Below are 7,258 nucleotides of genomic sequence, written 5' to 3' on the forward strand. Positions count from 1 at the left end.
TGATTAGGAGATAGTGAAAGTAAAATGTCAAGGAACAAGGAATTTAATAACAAATATTTACTGAGCACCTACTGTGTGCCAGATACTAGAGAGTACCAATACAGCAGTGAATAAAACAAAGTTCCTGCCCTCATGGAGGTTACATTATAGGAGAAAATATCAGGTGATAAAAATACACAGGTTAAACCGGGCAGGAAGGTTACTACTCAGAGCCAAGAGAAAGTGATGCAAATGAAATACTATTTAAAAGCAGGGAAAGAAGGACATGAGCAGAGATTAAATATGTTGAACAAAAGGCAAGACAAGAGCTCTGGGGTTTTGCTTTGCTTTACCTTCCTGACTTCCAGTTTGTTTATCCTCATTATTGAGAAATTAGTCTGAAGTTAAGACTTGTAAGGAATCAAGTATCGACTGAAGCCTGATACATTCTAGGTTAGTAAAAGTCTTAATTTATTTTACATGCAACTTTGTAAGAATCTAAATTATTTAAAACAGGGATTCTCTCAGTCTCTCTGTTGCCTTACATGGGTGCCTTGCCTAAACCAGTCATCAATTGTGTAATCAATAATTTTCAATAATAGTTGAAATAGAACTGGTATATTGCACATGGTAGGCATTCAGTAAATATCTATTAAATGAATGAATGTTTTATAATTATTTAATAAGTTAGAGCAGGATCAGAGTTTTTCTGATCATGTTCTCATTTACTTGAATTCTCATATACTACCCTGAATGGGAGAGAAACAGGAGGGGCAGTATCTTCCCGCAGGTCGAAAGGATATTTCCGATAATTGCCAGTATGTCTGATCTATGCCAGAGGCCACCACCTAGGAATTCCTTGGGAATATGAAAGTCACCCATTAAGTGTGTCCCAGGGGGAAAAACTGAGAACTACTCCCTTAAAAATCACCCCCCAATTTTATCACTCTACAAATTACTTGTTTTCCTTTTTCCATATCCCTTGCTGATTTGCATCCAAATGTATACATATTAGTTGTATATGTATACTTTATTCATTATTTTAAGTAATATTAAGTTGGACATTTTAAATAAAACAGTCTAGATTCTCTATGGCAGATTCAGTTCAGTTATTCTTCTACTGTGTAAGGTAATCCAACAGGTTTATTACCCAGGCATTTAACAATGAGTTGAGACTAATTGCCTTGGAATATGGTAGAGTTTCCTTGTTTCTTTAAGCTTCTCCAACACTTCTCCACCCTTGCAAAACCAATCCACCCCCACCCAACAGCTGACCCAAGGATGACTCATGTTCTTCACTTTAACACACCTTTTACTTTAGTTTATATACTTCCTGCTATCTGGGATGCTTCTCACTCCATGAAAATTCTATTTTTAAAAGTTTAATTAAAAAATATCACATTACATGGGCTTCCCTGGTGGCGAAGTGGTTGAGAGTCTGCCTGCCGATGCAGGGGACACGGGTTCGTGCCCCAGTCTGGGAAGATCCCACATGCCGCGGAGCGGCTAGGCCTGTGAGCCATGGCCGCTGAGCCTGTGCGTCCGGAGCCTGTGCTCTGCAACGGGAGAGGCCACAACAGTGAGAGGCCCGCGTACCACAAAAAAACAAAAAACAAAATATCACATTACAGAAAATTTGCAAAACAGAGGAAAAATATTACCTACAGAGCTATTCTGTAATATAAAACATTATATTTTGGTCTACTTGTTCAAGTCTTTTTTAAAGCTAGTTTTTAAATTATAAAATTAATACAAAGGTTTCGTTTCTAGTAATAGCAGAGTAGCTTATATTGGACTAAGCCTTCCTACAGATAACAGTTATTGACTTTGGATAAAATATATAAAATAGCTGAAGTGACCAAAAGCCGGCACAAACTGGAGAGGACTCAACCCTGGAGAAAAGGGAATCACACTTGGTGAGATCCATTTTTAAACAGATTTACCCCTGAGGGCATTCCCCAGTGAGTGCAGTAGAGAGTAACTAGAAATTAAGCTGCACTCTTATCAACTTGAGGTATCAGAGGACACAGTTTGGGGCTACCAGACCAGTTGGAAATTCAGGGGGAGATTTTTGGAAATGAGAGCCATTGAGATGGGAGTTCCAAAATATGTGCACAAACTTCTTTCAAATTTTTGGATGACCTCTGGTTTGCAAATACATGGTCTCAAAAAGCCTAGGAAAGAAACAGCTAGAAAATGCTGAGTAGAGATTCCAATTGTTGCCCACCATAGAAGAGACAGAGTTTGGAGTTTGAATCCTACTCTCTTAGTCCACTTGGGCTACCGTAATAAAATATCACAGGCTGGGTGGCTTATAAACAACAGAAATTTATTTCTCACAGTTCTGGAGGCTGGTAGTCCAAGATCAGGGTTCCAGCATGGTTGAGTGAGGGTTATCTTCCAGGTCGTAGGCTTCTTGTTGTATCCTCACATGGCAGAAGGGAGTAGGGAGCTCTGTGGGATCTCTTTTATAAAAGCACTAATCGCATTCATGAGAGCTCTATCCTCATGACCTAATCACCATTCCAAGACCCCACTTCCTAATACCATAACATTGGGTATTAGGATTTCAACATGTGAATTTGAGGGGGACAGAAACATTCAGACCATAGCACCTACCAAGTCCAAGGGGCTTGGTACACACTTCAAGCTTTTAATCGAAACTCAAGAGGGGCACAACTTTGAAGTAAAGACTATTTCCTAGAACTAAAGATTTGTTCTAAGACTAAGAGTAAAATTGAAATAGGTCTATCCTGTAAATGTAAAAAGTGAACTTATACAAGTTCAAAGTCAGCAGCTGGTAACTTAGCTGCTTGCTAGAATGGAAATCAGAGCTTTTCAGAGAAAGATGAACTCATGTATTATCTACAATGTCTAGAATAAAAAATATTAAACATATAAAGACACAGGAAAACCATGACCCAAGATCAAGAGAAAAAGCAGTCAATAGAAACAGACCCTGGGATGACCCCTATGTTAGAATTAGCAGACAAGGACTTTAAAGCAGTTATTATATTTTCAAAGACAACAGAAAAAGATAGTTATGGCAAGTGAATAGATAGAGGAATTTCAGGAGAAAAACAAAATCTATTTTAAAAGAACTAAAATGAAATTCTAGAACTGAAAAGTACAATATCTAAAATGAAAAATTCTCTGGATGGGCATGACACCAGATTGAAGATGGCAAAAGCGTCAATGAATTGGAAGAAAGATCAACAGAAAAATATCCAGTCTGAAGAGCAAAGAGGAAAAGGATGAAGAAAAATGAACAAAGCCTTAGTAAGTTGTTAGACAACATCAAACAACCTAACATGCATGCAACTGGAATCCAAAAAGAGAAGAGAAAAATAATGTAATGGTAAAGAAAAATTATTTGAAAAAATAATAGCTGAAAATTTCCCAAATTTAATGAAAATATCAACTTACAGTTCCAAAAATTTCAGTAAACTCCTTGTAGCAAAAGTACAAAGAAAACCATACCTGTGCACTACCAAACTTCTGAAAACCAAAAATAAAGAGAAAGTCTTAAAACAACCAGAGGAAAAAAATGTATTACATATAGGGAAAAAATGAAACAAGTTATGGTTATATTCTCATCAGAAACAATGGAGGCCAGAAGACAATTGTGTGACAACTTTAAAGAGCTGAAAGAAAGAAAGAAAAAAAAAGTCAACTAAGAATTCTATATCCAGAGAAAAATATCTCCAAAAATTAAAGACAAAAAAAAAAAAAAAAAAGAAAGCTGAGAGAATTTATCACCAGCAGGCCTTCACTGCAAGGAATAAAAAAGATGTTCCTCAAGTTGAAAGTAACTGACATGATATGACATGTCTAGAGTTTGTCCAGTGCTTTGAAATGAAGAAGGGCTGCAGAAATGGGCCTACTTAGCAGACATTTTTTTAAAAAATATTTATTTATTAATTTATTTGGTTGCGCCAGGTCTAGGTTGCAACAGGTGGGCTCCTTAGTTGCAGCATGTGGGCTCCTTAGTTGTGGTAGGTGGGCTCATTAGCTGTGGCTCACAGCTTCCTTAGTTGTGGCACACAAGTTCCTTAGTTATGGCACGTGAACTCTTAGTTGCAGCATACATGTGGGATCTAGTTCCCCGACCAGGGATCAAACCCATGGCCCCTGCCTTGGGAGTGCAGTCTTATCCACTGTGCCACCAGGGAGTCCCAGTAGACATTTTTTTTTAACACCTTTATTGGAGTATAATTGCTTTACAACGGTGTGTTAGTTTCTGCTTTATAACAAAGTGAATCAGCTATACATATACATATACATATATCCCCATATCTCCTCCCTCTTGTGTCTCCCTCCCACCCTCCCTATCCCACACCTCTAGGTGGTCACAAAGCACTGAGCTGATCTCCCTGTGCTATGCGGCTGCTTCCCACTAGCTATCTATTTTACAATTGGTAGTGTATATATGTCCATTGCACTCTCTCACTTCAGCCCAGCTTACCCTTCCCCCTCCCCATATCCTCAAGTCCATTCTCTACATCTGTGTCTTTATTCCTGTCCTGCCCCTAGGTTTTTCAGAACCTTTTTTTTTTTAGATTCCATATATATGTGTCAGCATACAGTATTTGTTTTTCTCTTTCTGACTTACTTCACTCTGTATGACAGACTCTAGGTCCATCCACCTCACTACAAATAACTCAATCTCATTTCTTTTTATGGCTGAGTAATATTCCACTGTATATATGTGCCACATCTTTTTTATCCATTCATCTGTTGATGGACACTTAGGTTGCTTCCATGACCTGGCTATTGTAAATAGTGCTGCAATGAACATTGGGGTGCATGTGTCTTTTTGAATTATGGTTTTCTCAGGGTATATGCATAGTAGTGGGATTTCTGGGTCGTATGGTAGTTCTATTTTTAGGTTTTTTTTTTTTTTTTTTTTTTGCATTATGTGGGCCTCTCACTGTTGTGGCCTCTCCCACTGTGGAGCACAGGCTCCGGACTCGCAGGCTCAGTGGCCATGGCTCACAGGCCCAGCCACTCCATGGCACGTGGGATCTTCCTGAACTGGGGCACGAACCTGTGTCCCCTGCATCGGCAGGCGGACTCTCAACCACTGCGCCACCAGGGAAGCCCTATTTTTAGTTTTTTAAGGAACTGTTCTCCATAGTGGCTGTATCAATTTAAATTCCCACCAACAGTGCAAGAGGGTTCCCTCTTCTCCACACCCTCTCCAGCATTTAGTTTCTAGATTTTTTGATGATGGCCATTCTGACTGATGTGAGGTGATACCTCATTGTAGTTTTGATTTGCATTTCTCTAATGATTCGTGATGTTGAGCATCCTTTCATGTGTTTGTTGGCAATCTGTATATCTTCTTTGGAGAAATGTCTATTTAGGTCTTCTGCCCATTTTTGGATTGGGTTGTTTGTTTTTTTGATATTGAACTGCATGAGCTCCAGCAGACATTTTTAAAATCATATGAACCAGTTGAACAAATCTCTGTAAGACCCTGTAGAAAAAGTTTTGATTTGAAGTGACAAGATTCTGGATCTTAAAGGAAATTGGATCTTTGGAAAAATCAAATTGCAAAAGGAAATACTGGAATGTTTCCACTGATGCTTGGGCTTGAGAGTGAGGAGGTATATCATGAAGTGTCCAGTTTTATTGAAACTACATGGAAGAACTGCAGGACAAAACTGAGGAGTATTTTCCCTCCTTTCCAAAACAAGTGTGACTCAGGGAGGGCCCCTTTCTCTAAATCTTCTGCTCAGCTCAAAAATTTGTGAGCTGCAGTCTGTGCATTGAAGATGAGATTCACTAACCTGTCCCTAGACAACTTCTGGATTTCTATTAAAAAAAAAATCCTTTCATTCAAAGGAAAATAATGGACATCACGCTGCAGTTTTCAACTCCTTACATATGTGAATATGTGAACTGGCTTATTTATTTCAGGTGAAAATGAATTCTGTCCTTGTTCTACGTTCATCCCAGAATTGAGAGCATACTAAAGCACATTACAAGCAACACATGCAGTCTAAGAATCTTATAATGATATGGTCCTAATTCTTCCCTTCCATCTTTTGTGCTATTGTCATACATTTTACTTTTACATGTTATAAACCATCAATATATTGTTTTTATTTTTCATATAGTCAATTATTTTAAGAGCTATTAAGTATAAGAAAAATATCCTTTATATTTACCTACATTTTAAGCACTTTCTCAAATCTTCATTTCTTTGTCGAGATCCAAATTACTGTCTGATATCCTATTACTTCTGCCACAAGAACTTCCTTTAGGACTTCCCTGGTGGCACAGTGGTTAAGAATCTGCCTGCCAATGCAGGGGACACAGGTTCAATCCCTGGTCTGGGAAGATCCCACATGCTGCGGAGCAACTAAGCCCATGCGCCACAACTACTGAACCCGTGTGCCGCAACTACTGAAGCCTGCATGCCTAGTGCCCGTGCTCCCCAACAAGAGAAGCCATTGCAATGAGAAGCCCACATACCGCAGCAAAGAATAGCCCCTGCTCACCGCAACCAGAGAAAGCCAGTGTGCAGCAACAAAGACCCAACGCAGCCAAAAATAAATAAATAAATTTATTTTTTTAAAAAAAAGAACTTCCTTTAACATCTTTCTGTAGCATAGATCTGCTAATGCATTTTCCCAGTTTTGGGCCGAAAAAGCAGTTTTCCTTCATCTTTAAAAGATAGTCTTGTTGGGCATAGAATTCAGAGTCATCAGTTTTTTTCTTCTCGCACTTTAAGGACATCACTCCACTGTTGTTTGGCTTGCACAGGTTTGTATATAACGCTTTTTCCCCCCTTTGTCTACAAGATTTTCTCTGTAACTTTGGCCTTTCAGCAGTTTGAATATAGTGTGTCTAGTTTTTCTTTGTTTTTTAAATCCTTCTTGGCATTCTCTTGAGCTTTGTGCAACTGTGGTTTGATACATTTCTACATTTTCAGAAAATTCTTGACCACTATCTCTTCAAATATTTCTTGTCTCATTTTCTCTCTCCTTCTGGAATTCAAATTACACATATATTAGACCACATGATTTTGTCCCACATCTTTTGAGTGATGTGTTGTTTCTAGTTTTTTTGCTTTCTCTCTTTTTTTTTTCTTTTTGAGCTTCAGTTTGGATAATTTCTATTTACTTACCTATCATCAACTTCACTCTTTCTTTCCTTGGCTGTGTCAAATCTGAATGTGTCTGTAGAAGATGTTCTTAAATTTGTTATCCTGATTTTTTATTCTACCATTTCATTTGACTCTTTCTTATAGCTTCTATTTTTCTTTTTTTTT

Source organism: Hyperoodon ampullatus (assembly GCF_949752795.1).
Source record: "Hyperoodon ampullatus genome assembly, chromosome: 11".
NCBI classification, from domain to species: domain Eukaryota; kingdom Metazoa; phylum Chordata; class Mammalia; order Artiodactyla; family Ziphiidae; genus Hyperoodon; species Hyperoodon ampullatus.